The following is a 21,723-nucleotide window of genomic DNA, read 5'->3' on the forward strand; positions in this document are numbered from 1 at the left end:
CTGAAAATTGTTTGCATTGTAAATAAACTTTTTTGTAGGTCTGATATTTTTTTTCATGCTGATACCCTGTGCGTCACGAAGCACTCGACGCGCAATTGAGAACACTCCGCTGCAAAAGCCACAAAGACCAACCGAACTGACAAGGATAGTTTACAAATCAATTCGCTACTGTTTGCTCGTTTCACTTGCACATCAAACACACAGCCCTATTGTACCCACTTCATCCGGTCAGATGTGTGAAAACGTGCCCCAACATCGTTGTATTTGGTGTCTATCGACCGGTTGCAAACCGGTTGGTAGGTAACACTGGGTCGGGTTAGTCGATCATTATCCATTGTTTTTTGTTTGCCGAATTCTCCCTCGATCGGGGATCTTTCTGGACTGCCGCCAGTTTCCAATTAGAAGCTGAACGGTAAAGATCCAAAAAATGTTATAGCCGAAAGTGTGGTGGCTTTTCAATTGTTCGAAGCAATTGCTTTGACAACGTGTTTTTTTCGGTTTGTGTCACACAAAAGGGTGACGCCGACGATAAAATGGTGATGATCAGGTTGTAAAATTAGCTAATAACTTTTTTGCTTTATGCAAATTGGTTGTGTGACTTTTCATCACACCGAGCAAACAACGAGGACAGTTGCAAAAAAATCATGATAAGTTAAAGTTTTAGCTAGTTTAAATATTTCGGTAGAATATCAGTTTGGCTGATCGGTGTGTTCCGGGTACCTAAGCGGATCAACGCGAGCAAAATGACTATCAAGCGATTCAACAGGTAAATTCATTTATATTGAACTATATGCATACGAATGCCGCAAATTGGTTCTATTGTCTACAAAGCGCTTATCAACTTGGATTTGATTCCCGCGGTTTGTGTTATCAGTAACTATTAAAATGGGAACCCACCGCGTGACTTGCTGATTCATTGTCTGCTCTTCACCGGAGAACTGTGTTTATTCAGTTAAAACATGCCACTGAACGGCGCGTTTTTTATGTTTTCATTTACATGCGATGCTCTGTATTAATGCGACCTTGGAATATGAACTTCAACAATGCTCAAGGTAATCAAGGGCTTGTTGATAAGCAGTCGAGTAGATAATCGTATCTATTCCGTTATGATATGATATAGTTACCATAAACTATTTTTAAGACTATCTTTGGATATGATAAGATGATGGTCATGGTTAACATACAGCATGTCTTATTGACACGAATAAACTCGTGCACAGCGTTTAGGTAAATTTAATTACATTATTTAATGGCTTATGTTTAACAGTTCACGTCACACTCCAACAAGCATTTGGTACAATGTACACACGGAAACAGGAATATAATTGAAAATGTTTATCAATTGCAAATATTTAATTTACATTTACGTCGGGAAACTATTTTTTAATTACCTGGCATGACACGGCATTTGTATGGAATACGAATTTCAGAATTCAGCAGAGCCAACTTGCAACGACGTGCCGTTTGATTTCTTACCCATTTTGTGCAAAACGGATGACAAACTAGAGAATTGGAAAATTGGAATTATTAGCTTTAATGGCCGCATAGCCTTCCTTTGGTATCTGGGGAGCTTTGAATTGTATAGTATGATTACTTCCGTATATTTGACTCCAGACTTCGACTACCAATTGATAAACTTTTCTAGTATGTTCGCCGGCCCAGAGTTGCACCATATTTTGGTTCCAATTGTTTTCCAATTTCACACACATTTTTTCAGAGGTCTTAGTCAATTGTTTGTAGATTCTATGGAGCAACTCCAGTTATACTGCCCATGATCGGAAATCAGTCCCATAATGATAGGAAATCTCACAGAAAACGGGACAAATATGCGATCATGGGCAGTATACTCGAATTAAAAATTAATATATTATGCGCAACCTGGACATGTGCGCTGCCGCCATCTTCAGTGCACAAAGGCTCCAAACATGAAAAATACAGTCATAAGACGTTCGCGTTATGAAGAGCCTACAGCAATATATCACAGAGCTTGAATAGGGGAGCACGGGGCTAGTTGGCGGTTTGGGTAAGTTGGTTCGTAGTGCTCAGATTGATTTAATTTTGGGAATCTGAATTTCTCCCCGTACCGAGAATTCGCTCATGATGGGTGGAACAGTAGATGGGTGTGGGATCTTTTTCTGAACTATTTAGCTTCCAACTTCGTCGCGATCTACTTGAATAGTTCCCAACGGTAAGTCTACCAAACTCCGACGACGGAGAGATCCAAATTTCTTCAGAAATGTTAACTCAGCGAAATCACCACACTCGCGTTACACAAGTCACTGTCAATAGTGACAGACAAAAGACCACAGTCATCCAATTAAGCTTTTAGCTCCCAATGCTCTACTGAACCCCTTAAGGGAAGCACTCTATACAAAGCCTTGAAAAATAGTAATTTTTTGAAAAAAAAAAAAATGAAAAAGAAAATAAAGCAACAGCTAAGTGGTTATTTGTGTTTATTAAGATACATGTCTTAACTTTACTTTTTGATTTTGAAGAAATGAAAAAAATTAAAATGGCGGCTGTGGCAGCCATCTTCTAGTGGTCCTCCGTTAAATTTATTTATTTATTTTCGTCAAGCATATGTAGACTACATAGAGTAGTATTACAATATTTACTTATATAGTATACATTATTTCTACGTTAAGTTCAGATTTAATTTGTTTTCTAGACTTGTAGCGGTCAATTATTAAACAATTTTCATTATAATGACGCATCATTCTATTGACGGGGCTATTTTTAGCATAGTTTGTCCTAAAATATTGTTCTTGGAATAAATTACGAGTTCTTAGTTGACGGCTAGGTATATTTATTTGCGAATGTAACGATGCGGATTGTACACGTTAAGAAATAATGTCGTTGATAAAGCAAAGCAGGGCAAATTCGCGGCGTTCTTTGAGTGTTTGTATATTAATGAGCATGCAACGTGCTTTATACGATGAAAGAGGAAATGTCGTCCAGTTTAGTTTACGAAGTGCGTACAAAAGAAATTGTTTTTGGACTGATTCGATGCGTTCTTCCTACTGGATAGTGTAAGGGTTTCATACTACGCTGCAACACTCCAAAATTGGCCTGACATATGTATTGTATAATGATTTTTTTGTGCAAGGGATCTTCAAAATTGTAGCTGAAACGTTTAATAAAGCCCAGCATGCTATTTGCTTTATTTATTATTGTATTGTAATGGTACACAAATGTGAGCTTGGAGTCTAAGATTACGCCTAAGTCTCGCACAATTTTGCATTTTTCTACAATTTGGTTAAGTGTATGTCTACAGGAACATTTGAAGTTTTTCTGCTGAAGGTTATTGAGTTGCATTTCTTCACGTTAAGTGAAGTAGACTTTTGCTACACAACGTGTGAAATAGATTGATTTCGTTTTGGAATATTTTAGTGTCTTTGACATTACTTATTTCCATGAAAAGTTTCATGCCGTCTGCATATATAAGCACTTTAAGATGTTTGATTATAAAGGTAATGTCATGTACTTACAAAATAAAAATAAGAGGGCCTAAGTGGGAACCCTGGGGTACGCCAGAGGTGACAGGAATTGGTTCCGAGAGTATATTCTGAACTGTTTGTTCACGTTTCATTAAATATGATTCGAGCCATTTCAAGAGTTTATTTTATATGCCATATTTTTGCAGTTTGAAGAGTAATAAAGGTTGCCATTGCCCATTGCATTTACAGTAAATGTTACAAATTCTAAAAGGTTTGATGTTGTTGAGCGGCCTTTATAAAAGCTTGCTTGCTTGTTATTTGATTTTCGATTTGCTGAAATATTTTGTCGCTTACTAGTTTTTCGAATCCTTTTGAAATGCATGAGATAATGGCATTACCATGATGGTTTCGGATGTCCGGTTTGGCGCCTGATTTAAAAATTGACACTAAAAAGGATGATTTCCATATTTCTGGGAATGTTTCATTTTTCAGTGACATGTTGAAAATATGTAGTAATAGTAGAGTGAATTCTTCTGCTAGAGTTTTTAAAAATATTAGTGAAATTCCGTGAGGTCCAGGTCCTTTTAATGCGTCTAGGTTTTTTAGTGCGGTGGTAATTTCGTGTTCAGGTAGTTCGTGGACGGAAATGTCATTTGAAAATTCAGGCATAAGTAAGAACTAGTCGCGTATTTTTGTGATGGTATTTGTGGTATTTTTGTGGTGATCACCAAATTTTTCTTTTTATGGTTAAGGATTTGTTGTGTGCCTAAAACTTCACAAATATTATTAAACATTTAAATTTATTAACCATTTCATGTAAAAAGATGTCAGATTTTCACCCTTTTTGTTGTTAACAGCGATTAAAACGGTGTTTAAACAATTAGTTTTACTGATATGAGAGTTTTACGCACAAGCGAAAAAGTAGCGCGATTACCGGCTGAAAAAAGTGGTTTAGGGAAAACGTGCTCTGAAATTTTTACCCGTCACCGCATGAGTGGTGCGACGAGAGGCACCGATGTCACCGCACGGGAGCACGGCACAACCACTTAACGTGCCTCTCCACGAGCCTTTTCCTGGACGGATACACCGAAATTATTTTCAGCACGACTTTCAAACTTCAAGATTATATTTTAGGATAGTATGTATCTTCATAATCTTGAAATATTATTGAAAACCGATCAAACCTTGACTGTTTTCGAATACCTACATTTTCCAAGAAATTGAGTTATTGTAAAATTTCTAGATTTGTTTTAAGCATCAAAAGGAAAAAAATGAACAACTTCTAGCACTGCAAGAAATGTATCTATCTTAACCCATTGCCCGCGAAAAACAAACGAAAAAAGGATACATGCCATTCTCAGACGGGCGAAAAAACCACCATCTTTTAAAATCATAAGCACAGGCAATAATAATTACAATTTGTCTTAAGTCCCGTTTTAATCCACCTAGTGGTGCAATTGTGCCTTTCTCATTTATCCAAACTACGATTCCATAGCTTGTTATGTTTATTATAATGGTGGAAATGTTTATTTCTTATTCAGTGCGATTTACACACACGTACAATGAATCGACAGCTATGAACTTGAGTTGCTATGTGTCGACGCTGAAACACTTGAAACCAGCGGCGGATCCAGGAGGAGGGTTCGGGAGTTTGAACCCCGCCAAAAATTTTCAACTTGTTAAGAAATTTTAAATTAGTTTCTCTACTCAAAATCATTTCAAACCAAATTCTTCACTGGTTTTTCAGACCCACTAGAAAAATTTATTCTGGAGGAACTAGAAATTTTTATTCGGGTAGAGGGGTACATGATGAGGGAAGGGCGGTTTAGGGAAGGGTGGTGAGTGATGAGGGGGGGGGGGTACCCTTCATCGTATCCCCCTAACTACGCCCCTGTTAAAATACAGCAAACCAATGTAAGTTAAAAAAAATTGGCCGCCGAATGGTATATGACAGACGGCCCTCCGAGGCGGGATTAAGTTGTCGATGTTCAGAATGATTACATAACCTTTCTATAAGAGAATGGCAAAAATATCAATTTGCTGTGTGTCCGCACTCTTAAACCCGTAACTCCGGAACCGGAACTCAGAATTTAATGAAATTCAAAAGCGTGGGAACGTTGTACCTTTCATTTGAGACTAAGTTTGATTAAATCGGTTCAGCCGTCTCCGAGTAACCGATAAGCATATTTTTGGTCACATACATACATACACACACATAAATACTCACACACGCATTTGGACATTTGCCGAATTCATCGAACTGAGTCGAATGGTATATGACAGACGACCCTCCGGATCGGGATTAAGTTGTCGATGTTCAGAGTGATTGTATAACTTTTGTATAGGAGAAAAGCAAAACCTGTTCGTAAATTCATCATGATTTCGAGAACTGAACTGTTTATGGAAATCGTGACCAAGTTGCTGAAATTATGGATGATAAACCTCTTATTTATGAAACTAATTATGCCTTCAAAAAATCTAGTTCGCGTTAAAAATATACATACCTTCCAATGTTTGGTTGGGTTACTGCGATTGTTCCCTGGACCTGTTTAGTTTTTGTTATGATGCTTGCCCATACACTGCACTGATTTGTATAAAGTATATGAACTAAGCGAACTGACATCTCAACGATGTTCATGATTTCAGGAGCGTGTTTTGGTAGTTTCTCATCACGTTACCATGCTATTTTATTCATGATATGAATTATAAAGTCACGATTTGAACATAAATTATGAAAATCATGACTGAGGTATTAAACCTTAGTCATGATTTTCATAATCTATATTCACGTGATCGTGATATTTTAATCACGAGCAGAGTGTATTGTGTTCGTGGTTTCATGTTCCTAGTCACGATTTTTGATATGTTAGTCACGAATAGTGTGATTTATGTTCATGTTTTCAGGATGTCAGTCATGATCTTCGTAATTTCTATTGTATATTTATATCATTTATTTATATATGATATTTTATTCTTAGGCTCACTTTTGAGTTTGAAACGAGTGTTCATTTTCATGATATTCGCAATTCCTCTTCGTCTTATTGCGTTTAGCTATTTTTAAAGGGGGGCGTCTGGTGTAAAGTGCTCAAACCGAAAGTTATTTTGTTTTACGATTTTGAAGGCAAGGCAACAATGGATCTTTTTTGTAATGTTAGGATTCATTTATACATTCATTGTGTACGATGAAAAAATATTTTCGGTCACGCAGAGCCACACATACGAGCGTTCCAAGAGTAGACGTCCAATCATTTCCACATCGAGGAGCGCCGCAGCGAACACGATAACACGATAAGATTTGTAAAGCTAAGACTTGTTACTCGATGAACCCAAAAAAAAGAAAATATTTAGATTTTCGGAAAACGGCTTCATGAAAACCGAAAAATATCATATTTAACTGTAAAATTTGCTCACTTTTCTTTAAACTAATAGAGAAAAAAAATTATTCAGTTTTCTGTGGTTCCTCGACAGACTACACTAGATATGCATTCTCATAAAAAAAATCAAGTCGATTCGTTGTTTTGTTTTTGAGTTATCGTGTTCGCCGATTTGAAAAACACGATTTCGCGAAAAACGCTATTGAAGGGTGTCCGACATCAAAATGCATCACGGAGAAAACGCTGTAGAAAATAACTTATTGGACATTTTCTCTTGAAAATTTGGGTATAAGTAGTTTAGAGCATTTTTTTTAATCTAAAGATTTATTTGAAACGGCTCAATGCGTTAGCACAACTGAGCCGTGGGTCTTTTAATTTTTTACAATAAGTACAAATTAAAAAAAAATGCTAAGTATGTCGGTCTTCCAAATCTTGTTGACGCAGTTTGCTGATGCGTGTTGAAATCCTTTTCCTTGGCGGTGAAGCCGCTTGGGGGTCATTCAGTCTGCCTTCTCTCGCGTTATTCTTCACGTCCATGTCATCATCGGTACTGCTTTCTTGCTGTTCACGATCAGAAGTTCTTATTTGTAAATCCGTCTTCATCGGTATTTGCTTCTTTATTGGCGATGTTAGTTGTTGGTTTGGGAGCGGTTGTCGTGGTCGTTGTACCTGCATTATTGGTTAATTGGATCGTTGTTTTTGGTTTATCTGAAGGTGTCGGTGGCTGCTTGTTAGAGTTGGCTGTAGTAGATGAGTTTTGACTAGTTGCTTCGGCGCATGTTTTTCCGTAGTAGGCTGTATGGTTACAGAATTGGCATGTTGGGGTCTGCCCGGGATATGTGATTAGCGTTGTTTGCTTATAGGTTACGCCGTCCCTCGGTGAATTGCATTCGATAGTCATGTAAGAAGGTATTGGTTTAGTTACTCGCATCCTCACAATACGAACGCCGTTGGGAATTCCGGCGAAAAAAATTCTCCATGTGTCATCCGTAATAGATTCTACTTCTCCATATTGATACATGATTTGTTTGATGTAATCTTTCTTAGTGCGCGGGGCCAAATCATGGATACGCACGTCCACCATGTCGTTTGCCATATGCACCGGGATCTTGATTCTGGTGTTATTAAACTCGACCTCGTGTTGCATGGTATTCTTTTCAATGAAGTTTTCTGCCTGTGCTAAACTTCTAAACGTGATCAAAACACAGTTTTTAACGTGATATAGCTGAATGTACATAACTTCAGCGAGATTAAGCTCCATTTTAACTTTAAGCGCGGGCACTTTTGTTTCATTTGGCAAACTTATTTCACTCCGCAGCCGGGGGCAACAATAGAATATTGTTTGTGCACTGATATGATATGGACTGCTTGTGCGATAGTCACCGATCGGCTTGTAGGTAGAATTGACTGTTTCACTTATGCGGGACGATTGTTAGCTTCTGCTCAGGGCGAGATGTGAAGACAAACTAAGAGTGTATATTTATACACTATATTTTTATCGCGGTCAGTTTTTCGAAAACTGTTGCCGATAGATTGAAATCTGCGTGTGTTACAGCAAATACGCGCGAGGAATGCACGGCTGTTTAAAACAGAAGTTTCATCGTGGCCACTGGGATTACGGGAGACTAACTATTTTAGAGGTTCAATACTAACAATTAAGTGGATAAAAAGCAGTCGATTTTTTTGCCCACTGCACCAGACGCCCCCTTAATTATTATCGGATTTTTTACTCGATGTAACGTGACAATATGAACTGGATAATAAAAGAGTAACTGATTTGCCGTATCTTGCTTTGTGAACTATATCACGAACACGATTTGTGGCTCCATGATGTATTTTTAGTGCTCTGCGCAGTTTTCAGTTTCTGTCCGGTCATCACATTGAATCTTATCAAATGAATAGCGATGTTCGAAGCCAAAGAATTTTCTTATGTCTGCTGCTCGCACCTATTACTAGTTGTTGGCAGCTGGACATAACTACAACATTTCATGAAAAAAAAAATTGAGAAATAGTTTACGTGAAAATTCCATGACCATGTGCAGATTTGTATGAAATTGAAAATGATTAGGAATATCTTCTAAATATCACAAACACTCAAGATAAATCGTGAATCATGTACTATAAATCATGAACCAGTTCACGTTTCCATGAATAAATTTTCATGATTTTGTGAAATATACCACGAGCACAAATGGTCAGTCGTAACTAGTCATAAACTAGTTCACAATTCATTCATGAAAGTTATGTCATGATTTTGTGAACTATTTCACGAGTACGAATCGTGAGCCAAGACAGGGCTAAATGTTTCTGTCCCATCCCAGAATATTATGACCAAAGGAGTCACATTAACTCTAAATGATTTATCAAACTCCCATCAAATTGAGACGGTCGGTACGGTTATCGACGTTTCTTCCTTATTCAAGTTTTAAAATAATGCGTTGATTAAATTCTTCATTAAATGAATAATTTGATTGCCGTATATTTTTGAATTATCTCCATTTTGTACGCTGCACAGTTGGCCTGGCAGCTTTAATGATTGTGTCACATGTACCACAAACATTTATATTGACAAGAATAATTGTAAGCGTACGCCTGCAATTTTTCAGGATCCCTATATGTGTATGTGTAGACTAGACTAGACTAGACTATTTCACGAGCACGAATGGTAAGTTGTGACTAATTTACTAGGAAACATGAGCCAGTTCACGAATACATGAACAGTATTTTATGATTTTGTGAACAATTTCACAAGAACAATTGGTGAGTCGTGACCAATTCGCTAAAAAATTTGAAACAGCTCACATATACATGAATAATGTTTTTATTTAGTGAACTATTCCACAAGCAATCATGAACTAGTTCACGTTTGTTGAAAGGATTCATGAGTAATGTTTCGAGTTTCGTGAAATAGTTCACGAGAAAATTTTGATAACGAGTTTCGGCTGATTAGTCAATAAAAAACAGCAAAAACAACGTATTGCTTCAATGTACTGGAACATTGAAGCAATACGTTGTTTTTGCTGATTTTATTGACTGCTCAGCCGAAACTCGTTAACAAACCAAATCTTCACAGTCGTTAAACATCCACAAACAGTTCACGAGAAAACCAGATCATATCCAAGATGCAATTGATCATGAATCAGTTCACGTCGTATAGTCGGATTTTGAATAAGTATATTAATGAAATCACTAGTTTATGTTTATGTTTATTACCTTCACCAACAAGCCCCTTGGGGACCATTCATAAATTACGTAACGCTTTTAGGGGGGGGGGAGGGGGTACGACAAGTTGTGACAAGTTGTGACATAGGGGGGAGGGGGTGTTAACTAGATCGTTACGTAACATGTTTTCATCGGAGAAAAAAAAATTTTTCTTGGAATTTGTTACGTAACAGGGGAGGGGGGGATGGAAAAATTTGTGACAATTTGTTACATAGGGGGAGGGGGGAGTCAATTTTGGGCAATTTTTGCGTTACGTAATTTATGAATGGTCCCTTGGCCCCAATGGTGGTTGCTTAAACTAATTACATTTTAAAATTGACAACATTTTCGCTTTTATAGCATTCCGCGTCCGGTTGAAGTCAAAGGCCGTCGCCACACTGTTAAAAATTCGTTGGAGTCCGGTTACAGCGCTATGGCAACCATAGTTGGTTCTCCTGAATGGAACTCGCAGAAGGGAGTTATTACGTAGAGCTCGAACGCGGGCTTGAAGATCCAGACGTCCGAGGATTGTAGGGCAATCCACTCTGGCAGAGAGTAACTCCGAGACGAACAGGGCTCGAGAGCAGTCCCTCCGAATGCTGAGTGTATCGAGGTGTATAAGCTGGCAACGGTTTTCATAGCTCGGCAGCTGAAATCTGTTTCGCCATGGGAGATGACGAAGGGCGAAGCGTATGAACCTGCGTTGGACAGCCTCGATTCTGTCAATCCCGTTCTGATAGTACGGATTCCAAACAGCTGAACAATATTCTAACGTTGAGCGGACCATCGCGCAGTAAAGCGATTTAAGACAATATACGTCCCTGAAGTTTTTCGCTATTCGGAAGATGAACCCAAGCTGTCGTGATGCCTTATCCACGATGTATGACGTATGTGGTTTGAATGTTAATGCCAAATCCATGATGACTCCGAGATCTTTGATGTGAGAGTGTCTTGGAATGCTCGAGCCGAAGAAATGGTAGTTAAACTGAGTCGATTGGCGTTTCCGCGTGAACGTAACGATTGAGCATTTGCTCGGGTTTAAAACCATTCTGTTTAGATCACACCACGTACTAAAGCTGTTCAGTTCCCTCTGAAGAAGCTCGGCATCGGTTTTATCCCGTATTTGTTGAAAAAATTTCATGTCGTCGGCGAAAGAAAGGCGGGGTCCTTGTAATGTGAAATTGACGTCATTAAAGTAGAGGAGGAATATTACTGGACCGAGATGGCTTCCTTGTGGTATGCCGGATGTAGCGAAGAATGGTGCAGATAGACAGTCCTTAATGCTGATTTGGAGTTGCCTTCCATCGAGGTAGGAACGAAACCAGCGCAGAAGTTGTCCATGAATGCCGAGTTTGTCCAACTTCGCTATTGCGATATCATGGTTGATTTTGTCGAAGGCCGCAGATAGATCCATATAAATAGCATCGGTTTGCAATCCGTCAGCGAATCCATCCATTACATATGTTGTGAATGAGAGCAGGTTTGTCGTTGTCGATCGTTTAGGCATGAAACCGTGTTGGTCATCTGCAATGTAGTGTTTGCAGTGAAAGAAAATAGGATCTAACACAACCAGCTCGAACAGTTTTGATACAGCACTTAAACACGAGATTCCCCGATAATTGTCAATGTTCGATTTGTTTCCTTTTTTATGAACTGGAAACATGTGCGCTGCTTTCCAGCAGGAAGGGAATGTACCAGTAGTGAGTGATAGCTCGAAGACTCGCCGAAGTGGTTCAAGAAGCCCGCTGATGCACTTTTTGACAAAAATCGAGGGAACACCATCTGGACCTGGGGAACAAGATGCTTTCAGTTTGGAATTTGCTGCAAGAATGGCAGCATTATCGACACAAATTCGGTTGATGGTTCGTCCTAGAGAAGGAGTCAACAGGGACCCCCCAAATAAACATTAATTGGATTAAGAAAAAAAAATTGATGCTGATTTATTTAGTTAAATACTCTACAAAATCTTAAAACCTTATTTTAAGCATCATGAGTACTTTTAAAAAATTGTGGAGAGGGGATCTTGTAACTTATCTCTTAGCCGAAATCCTGTAGTTGTGAAATTACTTGAATATAAAAAAAATTATGAGTTCATTTTTGGAAAGATGTTCCAAAATATGGATTAGGGGCATGTTTTAAAATGGGAAGCTAAATTAGAATTGGTTGATTGTTTATAAAATATAAACTTGCTCACCGAAAACTTCAACATTTGCTCAAAATGTAGATTAGATTGCGTTGAGTTGAGACAAAAATGGAAAATGGTTAATAAAAAGAATAATATTTCAGAAACTAGATAGAAAATAATGAAAAATTACGTTTACAGTTTGTCTCTACCAGGTCAGTATCAGTTTTTATGAGCATTTGATTGTTGTTGTATTAGCAATTATATGAATAGCCTCTTAGCAGGCTTGGAATTAATCAAAATTTCAATATATTTCATGTTAGTGTCTATCAATGGTGTATATTCGAGTGCTGAATTGAATGGCGTTGTAAAATTTCGTGTACTAGGTACTAGGACTCTTTGTCAAGTTGTGAGCTTGAATAATTAAGAAAAGTAAAATAAATGTTCGATAATTTTTTGGCGGTCATGATCACATTCATTCACATGTCAAATAACGATGTTAAATAAATCTTCTGATAAAATAATTTTGGCGGTTAATCCTCGTAGAAGCAATTATAGAGAATTTACTCTTCAAGCTAATTTAGCTCGAGACTTAAGGTCTCCAACAATGTTTTCGCTATTTCAAACAACTTTGTTGAAGACATGAATACTTCATATGTTCTTTCTTGAGTACTATGGCTCTTAATATTTGAAAAACACTTCACCTTCCAGTCCCTTGCTAACTATATGTCGTTACAATATAAAAAAATAAAAAAAGGAAAAAGATTGACTCACTATAAGTCGTTAATAAAAAAGAAAAAAAAAGGAGTATATGAATTGGCTTTGAAAAAAATTGAAAAATTAAAAGGACAAGGGGTTTGCCGAGAAACACAAAGAGTGTTTCCGTTCTTTTTGGAACTGGCATCAATTCGATACTATCTTAGTCCAGTCACTAAGCTAGTGTCGGATTCTGATGAGACGAAGTCGAAACGAATAATCAACAACTTTCATCAACCCCCCCCCCCCTCTCCCCGCCCAAACCAAATTTCTGGCTACGCCACTGCGAGTCAACCTTGGGTCTTATGAATAATGTTCACCAAGTTATGAACTAGTTCACGTACATAAAATTGATTTGGTGATGCGATGGCGGAAACTGTGACTGAAGTTCACAAAATTAAAACAAATATCTCCACTTATAAAAGAGTCCCGTTTTCGAAACGTAAAAACTTGAATGTTCTGGCGCTTTATTAGCGGTTTTGGGAACATTTTTTTGGGCAAAGCGGCTGAACGGTTCTCCAAATTCGAAGAGCTCTTCCACGGCGGTAAATGCACAAATGCATGCGGCAATCGGTTCGTTGGATCCAAATACAATTCTAGGGGATCTCTGGGTTCCATTTCGCAGTTTCAGTACCACCAATCTTCTAAAGTGCGAACGAAGAGATTTGCAATAAGCTCCCAAAAGCAATGCGATATCGTTAAAAATATTGCGAACAGCAAGGGTCTTAAGTTACTGCCTTGCGGAACACTTGATTTATTTGAGAGCTGTAATGGTATGCTGTTATCCAATTGCACTTGTCGATGGTGATGCCATATGGCATATTGCACGGGGTATGGGTTAATTGAAACAAAATTTTTTTCGTTATTATTGACGCCAACAGTTTTAGGGAAAAATTGTTTTGGAACACTATAAGCGCTAGAAAAAAGCCGGGCATGCAAGGGTTGAATTGGGTTTGTCAATTTACACTTTCGAACAACTTCAAAATTTGAAACAAAAAGATTAATCATTACATTACCATCCACTCATTTTTTGTCTCTAAGACGATTGGTTGTAAGTTTCCACAATCAATAAGTCAAACAGACTTATTTATTCTTCCAATGTGGTTATGAATAATGTTTCCGAAATAACAGCTACCGTTCCCGATTTAGCCTCGTTTCTATTTCTGAACATGAATCGCAAATTGAACAGCAAATATTGTTGCAAAACTGTGAAAATAGATTCTGATTCATTTCGGTCTCGTCTTTTTAAGATGCGCATAGCAATACCTTTTTTATTTTGGTTCAACTGGTAAACTCGACGGGCTTTCAAAAATTTGCTTTCTATTATGTACAGGCCATCAACGGTATTTATCTGGAAGAACTCAAGAACCAGCTACTACAGCTATAAACTGCTTCAGAGTTGTACTGCTAAAAGCATGCGAATCTTCCTACACTATTGGAACAACACAGCATACTAACGACGATGTATCAACACGCACTGCTCTTATTCAGTTCAATCTGCAATTAGCACTTTATTTCCGTCGCTTTTATGGACTAGCTGGAAATTTAAAAATAGATTCTCCACTGTCACGGAACACCAAACCATTTACACATTATGTACAAAGTGATAAAGCTGTAAAGAAATCTGCTAATGTTTCCAGGGCAGTTGGGTCCTTTCCTTCTTCTCGTTCTTGTTGCTTATTTGACATTGGTTCAAAATCTCACCGAAATTTCAAAAACTACACTGCAAAAAGTAACGAACCAAAACTAATACTCATGGAAAATTTACAGTGTTCTAAGATTTCAATGCAAATGACTTCACAGTTTTATAAATGAACGTTCTACTGTACTTCAACATTATCATTGGTCTACTCACTAGTCTTCTGTTACAAGACTGGCGATTGGACAAATAACACGATCCAAGATTCTTAGACGTAGGACACTAGCGTAGTATTACCAATCCAAACCATGTAGCATCATTTCTAGTCAAAATTAAATACTGATCTGTTCAAAACAACACTGCACCACGGTGTTGGAAACAGCCAAAACATCACATGACTCGAAACGTGCTATGCGATAAGCCAACCATTCGATCAAGTTCACGATCATTCCTTGGTACAATCCTGCGAGCGCACACGCCAATACGTCACACTCCATGACGTGATCGGTTGTTATCAGTTCCGCACATGCTCCACATCTATGTATGTTCCATATGGACACCGCTTTTAACCTGCCGTGAATGAACAGCACGATTCGCAGTCGTGTTTTTTCTTCTTTTTCGTCCCTAATCAGTTAATAGTGAACCACTCGAGCGAGAGTAAGTGTCACTTTGTCCTACCGGTTTACCGCGCTTTACTATCGAACTCGAAGGCCAACCAACTACACGGGTGCAGCAGTTTTCCGCTCACTTTATCGATAGTTCGTGCAGTTGTGCATTTTAATGGTGATGCAGTGCTGTTCTTTCGGTTGGATGCAGAAATGCTGTTGGATACAGTTTTGCGCCAGTACCACCAGAAGAACACGTTGCTCGTTGCGATCACTGTCAAGTTCAATGGTATACCAAGCCAGTACCACCAGCTGCTGCCGGCTAAGAGGCTGACAGACAGCGTCCGGGTGGTGTCGTGCTGTCGCCTTTGTGGTAGCACTGCTTCCGCCAGCATTGGCCCCGATAGTGCGTCTCTGGAAAACGACGACGACGACGACGGCGGCGGCTACTCACCCCAGCAACCGCGAAGGACACTCCACGGGCAAACCTATACGCATCGTCTATTGAGGTAATGATTAAACGAACAATCATCAGCAGAATCAGATTTGTGTGTACTTTTGCATCATAGAAAGTGGGTTGTTGATTCAGGTGATTCGTGTTCCGTAAGGCTGTTAGATAACAGTTCGGTAAATACTTTGCCCACTGGTTAGGCGTCGCATACACGTCTTCCTATATTGCACACAGTCAGCGAGTACGGGATCTGCCCCGAAGTCGACGACCTCTCCCAGGTACTCTGCTGAACATTAATTAAGTTAGTATCTCTTTCGGCATTCGCGCTATTTGCTCAGTCGTCTGTAGTTTACCATGCTATGTTAGTTTTCCGATGTCTGCATCATTGGTGCAGTATAACCCCATCAAACAGAAAGAATGTGAACGAAATAACTTATTTTTCTCATTGTTTATGTTTTCACAAAGAAGAATTTTTCCCTGCTACTCATTCTTGGATAGTTTCGATGTTTGCCAATGGATTGGATCAATCTGAATGAATCACAAAATTGCGGAAAATCAAAAAAATTTGATCATTTTTTTACGTATTTCTCATACCAGCAATTATATTCCATCACTATCAACAAATACTATTCTAGGTTGAAATTAAAGTTTAAAAGTTTCCTGTTCAAAAGATGATCTTGTTTTAGAGAACTGCGTGTGCCCTGCTTCTAGCTGCAGTGTGAGTGAGTAAATTGGAACCTATAACCTACATACATTGCCAACTCCTTATTATTCAGCACCCGGCAGATCTCACCTTTATTTGTTCACCAGATAAGTGGTATGGCGTTTAATTTTGTAGCCTAGTGATTATTCTTCCAGAACTCTCACCCTTACTTGAAAGTCAACTTTAATCGTTCGATAAGACACACGTTCTCTCATGAACGGTGGGAAAAAAGATAGCACTATCACCCGATCGCTCATTGTTCGAAAGTAAATATAAAAGGCAAAATAAGCCATCAATTTCAATACGACAGCGTGAGATTAAAACCCATAAAAAGCCTTATAAATTTGACCAACTGAACACGTATTCTCTGCCAGGAATAACTGCTACAGGTATTGGCCGGTGGACAATCCTCACGTACTACAGCAGGAGCATAAACCACCACACGTTGACAAGTGGAAAATTACTGTTTAAAGGACCCAAATTTTCTTTTTAAATTGCATTCACGGTCGGCTTCACGCTTTTAGCCTAATTGGGTATTAAGATAAGCATAGGGTGGAGGTCCATTACTAGAGATTTGTAGCATTTTCGAAGTATACACACGGAAAAAAAATCCGTTCATAAACTCATGAAAACATGATGACGATTTCGTGAACTGAAGGATTTACGAAAACCGTAACCAAGTTCCTGAAATTGTGAATAATAAACCTCATATTCACGAAACCATTTTTATGTTTCCAAAAAACTAGTTCGCGTCGAATATAAACATGGCGTTACATTCGAATGTTTGTAGAGTTACTATGGTTGTTCCCTGGACATGTTAAGTTTTTGTTGTGATCCTTGTTCAAAATTTGGGAATACACAGCCGACAGTTAAATGATGTTCATGATTACAGAAGCTTATTTGCGATCTTTGTGATTTCTCATCATGTTACCGTGATTTATTTTTATTCATGAGTTTGCTATCGGATTTTTTTTTATCAAAGTAGCGTGATTTATGTTCATGATTGCAGGATAGTCACGATTTTCGTAATTTCTATTTCGTTGTATTTTAGTCATGAGTAGAGTGATTCATGCTCATGATTTCAGGATACTAGTCACGATTTTTATGTGAGTAATGTGATTTATATTCATGATTTCAGGATCTTAGTCACGATTTTCATAAGCGCTTTTCACATGATCGTGATATTTTTGTCTCGAGTAGAGTGAATTATGTTCATGAATTCAGGATCTTAGTTGCGAATTTCGATATGTTAATCACGCGCAATGTGATTTATGTTCATAATTTCAGGGTCATCGTCAACATTTTCATAATTTTTATTCACGTTATAATGATATTTTAGTCACGAGTAGAGTGATTTGTGTTCATGATTTCGAGATATTAGTCTCGATTTTTGATATTTTTGTCTCGAAAAGTATGATTTATGTTTTTGATTTTAGGATCTTAGTCACGATTTTCGTAATTTATTTGCTCGTTATCATGATATTTCATTCTAGAACTTACTTTCGAATTTGACACGTAGAGCGATGTAACTGATGTTCATGACATCAGCAGTTTTATTGATATTCGTAATTTCTCTTCGCCTTATCGCGATTTATTATTTTTTAGTTATTATCGGTTTTTGGACTCGAAGTATCGCAACAATATAAACAGGAACATAAATGTGTGACTAATAAGCGGGATCTTGTTCTATGAACTATACCACGAACACGATTTGTGGCTCTATAATATATTTTTGGTGCTCAGCGCAGTTCTCTTTTTCTGTCAAGACATCACACTGAACCTTATCAAATGAATGGCGATGTTCTAGGTCCTAATAGTTTTCTGATAACTACAGCTCGTGCCTCTTGCTGGTCACTAGCAGCTGGACATATATGACATTTCATGGAATGGTGCATAGAACAAAAATGATTCTTCTAGATTTTGTGAAATATTTCCTGTGGAAATTTGATGACCATGGTGCATGAAATTGAAAATGATTAGGAATATCTTCGAAACATGACAAGCACGCAGATAGATCGTAAATCAATTACTATAAATCTTGAACTAGTTCACGAACTTATTAATAAAATTTCATGATTTTGTGAAATGTTTCACGCGCACGAATGGTCAGTTGTGACTATTGTACTACCAATCATGAATCAGTTCACGAATACGTGAAAGTTTTTTGACGATTCCATGAACTGTTTCACGAGCACGAATGGTATGTCGTGACTATTATAGGAATCAGGATTCAGTTCACGAATGCATAAAAAATGCACGAATGATAAGTCGTTACCTTCAGTTCATGAATACATGAATAATATTCCATAATTCCATAATTAACTATTTGACGACTACGAATGGTAAGTCGTGGCTATTATACTAGGAATCATGAACCAGTTTACGAATACATGAATAATATTTGATGATTTTGTAAACTAGTCCATGAGCACTGATATTGGATCATTACTAATGTATTAGGAATCATGAATTAGTTCACAAGGATTCCATGGTTTTATGAATAAAATTCCAAGCTTCGTGAAATAGTTCATGAGAAAGTATGTAGACTGTTTTGATTTAATGAACTAATGTTCCTAAATCTTGAATAACATCATAAGTCAACCTTTGGTTTTATGAATAATGTGCATAAAGCTGTTTACTAATTCACGTACAGAAAATCGATTTGGTAATGGCATGACTGAAAACATGACATAAGTTCACAAAACAAAATTTAATATTTCCGCTAATAAAAGTGTTACGTGGGCGTTACTGAAGGGAAATTGAACATAATTATAAAACCCATGATTTTTGTTCATGGTCCTGCTTCCGTAACGTAAAAACGTGGTTGTTCCAAAATTCATGCACTTTATTCACGATTTTAGGAACAATTTTTTCCGTCCACCCTTGCATTACAATTAAATAGAATCACTCGTGGTGCGTTTGTGCAAATGAAATCGTGCTGCATCGATTTCAGACTCGCATATTGTATATGCGAAACACATGAGTGACAGACTTGAAATTTTAGGTTTGTTCCAAAGATTTGAGTATTTTCAAGTTGTTAGCATGGTAGCCACTATTGTTTGAAGAAAATCTGGCAGTTCAACTAAAAATGTCTGGCAAAACTCATCGAAATTTTGCATCCGTTTTGCTTTTTAGAGCGTGTATTAATGGAATATGGCCAGCATTTCCAAAATTCGTTTGTTACAACTTCTATAATTTAAAAATCTGTTATAATAAGAGATTTCACTGTTGACTGGAGGCTTGAAAAACTTTGGCTGTACCAGATAAATCTGGCATAATGGAAACCTCGTAAAATTCAGAATATCTGGAAAAATCTGGCAAAATTTTAAAAGTCTGGCTTAAACGAATGTCTGTTCAGTTGGGAAAAATCTGGAGGATTCCAGATAAATCTGGAACATTAGCAACGCTGGTTGTTAGTACTACCCATACTACTCTTATTTCGTTAAAAGTTACATACTCTTATTTCGTTAAAAGTCGCAGCAACGCGCGATGGGTATTAGCTAGTTCTATATAAACTTTTCGTTGCCGATTGATAACCTGTGGTTTTATTGGAAATGAAACATAAGATTGATAAGCAAACTATCCACAACAAGGTGCCAATCAAGCGACTATTTGGCACCATATTTTTTTGTCGGGAAAGAAAAATATTAGCACATATCTTTACTGCCTCAATTCAGCTCTTGCGTGTAAACAGATCAATTTGTACACTCACGGGAGCAGTTCAAGACGAAAAATTCCCACCTGGTTCAAACAAATCAATTCACACTTTTGGAGATTTTTCCATTCAATATGATACACATTAGAGATGTCGAAAATCGCGTTAGCGATTCTAAAGATATAGATGATCTTTTTTGTTTTTGTGTTGCGTTATTATGATCTATTGATGAATTGCACACTGACTTCACCATGTTTCACTGCAGATTATCAAATAAGAATTGCTAAGGAAACGATACTAACCGGACCTTTAACCCTTTCATGCCCAACTTTTTTCTAGATCAGGTAGAGTTTCAAAACTATTTTTCCTTGAAAACGGTGGGGTCAAGAAACATCAAAAGCCTTTTTTCATAAAGAAAGGTGCTTCCCTCGCAGTGTTAGAAGCTGTTCAATTTTTACCTTCCAATGCTCAATACAATTCTCCAAGAATATTTACAATAGTCTAATTGGGTGGAAAACGTAGCGAAAGATAGTCCAAATTGATAAGATTTATCAGTTTTCAATAATATTGCAACATAACGAAGATATATGAAAAATTCATTTTCCGTCATCAACTTAAACTGTCTCTGGCAGCACTGCTCCGTCGGAATCCAATCAGACTAATTGCAATAACTTAAGTTCTAGAGCTGATCCTTGTAACTGTTAATACTCGAATGAAAGGCAATAGTCACATTTACCACCCTTACTTGTTTTTGTGAACAAATCTTGCCTCAATCAAAAGTTATAGCTGTTTAAAAACGTTGTTGTCCACAAACAACATGGGCATGAAAGGGTTAAAAAATAATACCTCAAAAACATGGTAATCACCATTGCCTCTATCTCTATCGTTCACGGGGGAGGATAGAGAATATGGTGGACGGGAAGTATTGATGCTTCACCTACTTACCGGGAGAAGGATAATTTTTCCGACTCTTCCATAGAGGTCGCGGAATGAGAGGTTCAGGTCTAGGATTTGCTTTAAGCAGAGAAAGCGACCTGTAAAGCAAGATTTGTTATCTAGTGTTATTTTCGAGTACATAGTGACTCGAAAATGACAAGATTTTGTTAAGTTTTCGAATTTTCTTTAAGCTCTGGGCAGCCGGTTACCGAGAGTAACAAATGTTTTCTAATCAAGGACAATTTAAACTCCAAAAAGCTGGCCGTAGGAGTATTGCCTGGAAAAGCTGCGTTACATCTGCGTGAACGACCGGATCACCATTTATAGCAACATTATTTGTACTTGAGGGGGGGGGGGCATCTGGTGTAGTGGGCAAAAAATCGACTTCTCTATTATCCGCTTAATTGTTAGTATCGAACCACAATCTCGGTGGCCACGCTGAACTTCTTTTCTTTAAAACAGACATGCTTTTCTCGCGCGTATTCGCTGTAACACACGCAAATTTCAATCTATCGGCACCAATTTTCGAAAAACTGAATTATTGAATTTCCTGTGTCAGATAATTTTACGGCGCTCCTCGACGTAGAAATGGTTGGACGTCTACTCTTTTTCGCGCACAATGAATGTATAAATAGATCTTAACATTACACAAAAGATCCATTGTTGCCTTGCCTTCGAAATCGTAAAACAAAATAACTTTAGGTTTGAGCACTTTACACTAGACGCTCCCCTTAAATCATCGATTGGTAAAGCAATAATAAATGTATTGGACTATTGTGCCTCGATAGAGTCCACTAACGGATCCGAATGTGATTAACAGCCAAATTGCCACATCTGCACATCG

The 21,723-nt window shown here is 37.8% G+C and overlaps 1 protein-coding gene across 5 annotated transcripts in view; it reads left to right on the forward strand.

Annotated features, from left to right (window-relative positions):
* The window catches only part of LOC131692619 (trehalase-like), a 146,568-nt gene that overhangs the window by 63,779 nt on the left and 61,066 nt on the right, over positions 1 to 21,723 (forward strand). Inside the window, exon 1 of one of the 5 annotated variants that reach the window (XR_009306033.1) lies at positions 373 to 766. The exons of the other annotated variants lie outside the window; for them this stretch is intronic. The gene's annotated coding sequence lies outside the window, so the exon portion shown is untranslated. Of the gene's footprint in view, positions 1 to 372; positions 767 to 21,723 lie in introns of those variants that run through there. 5 annotated transcript variants of the gene reach the window in all.

The sequence above is a fragment of the Topomyia yanbarensis genome, chromosome 3, assembly GCF_030247195.1.
Source record: "Topomyia yanbarensis strain Yona2022 chromosome 3, ASM3024719v1, whole genome shotgun sequence".
In the NCBI taxonomy this organism is placed as follows: Eukaryota; Metazoa; Arthropoda; class Insecta; order Diptera; family Culicidae; genus Topomyia; species Topomyia yanbarensis.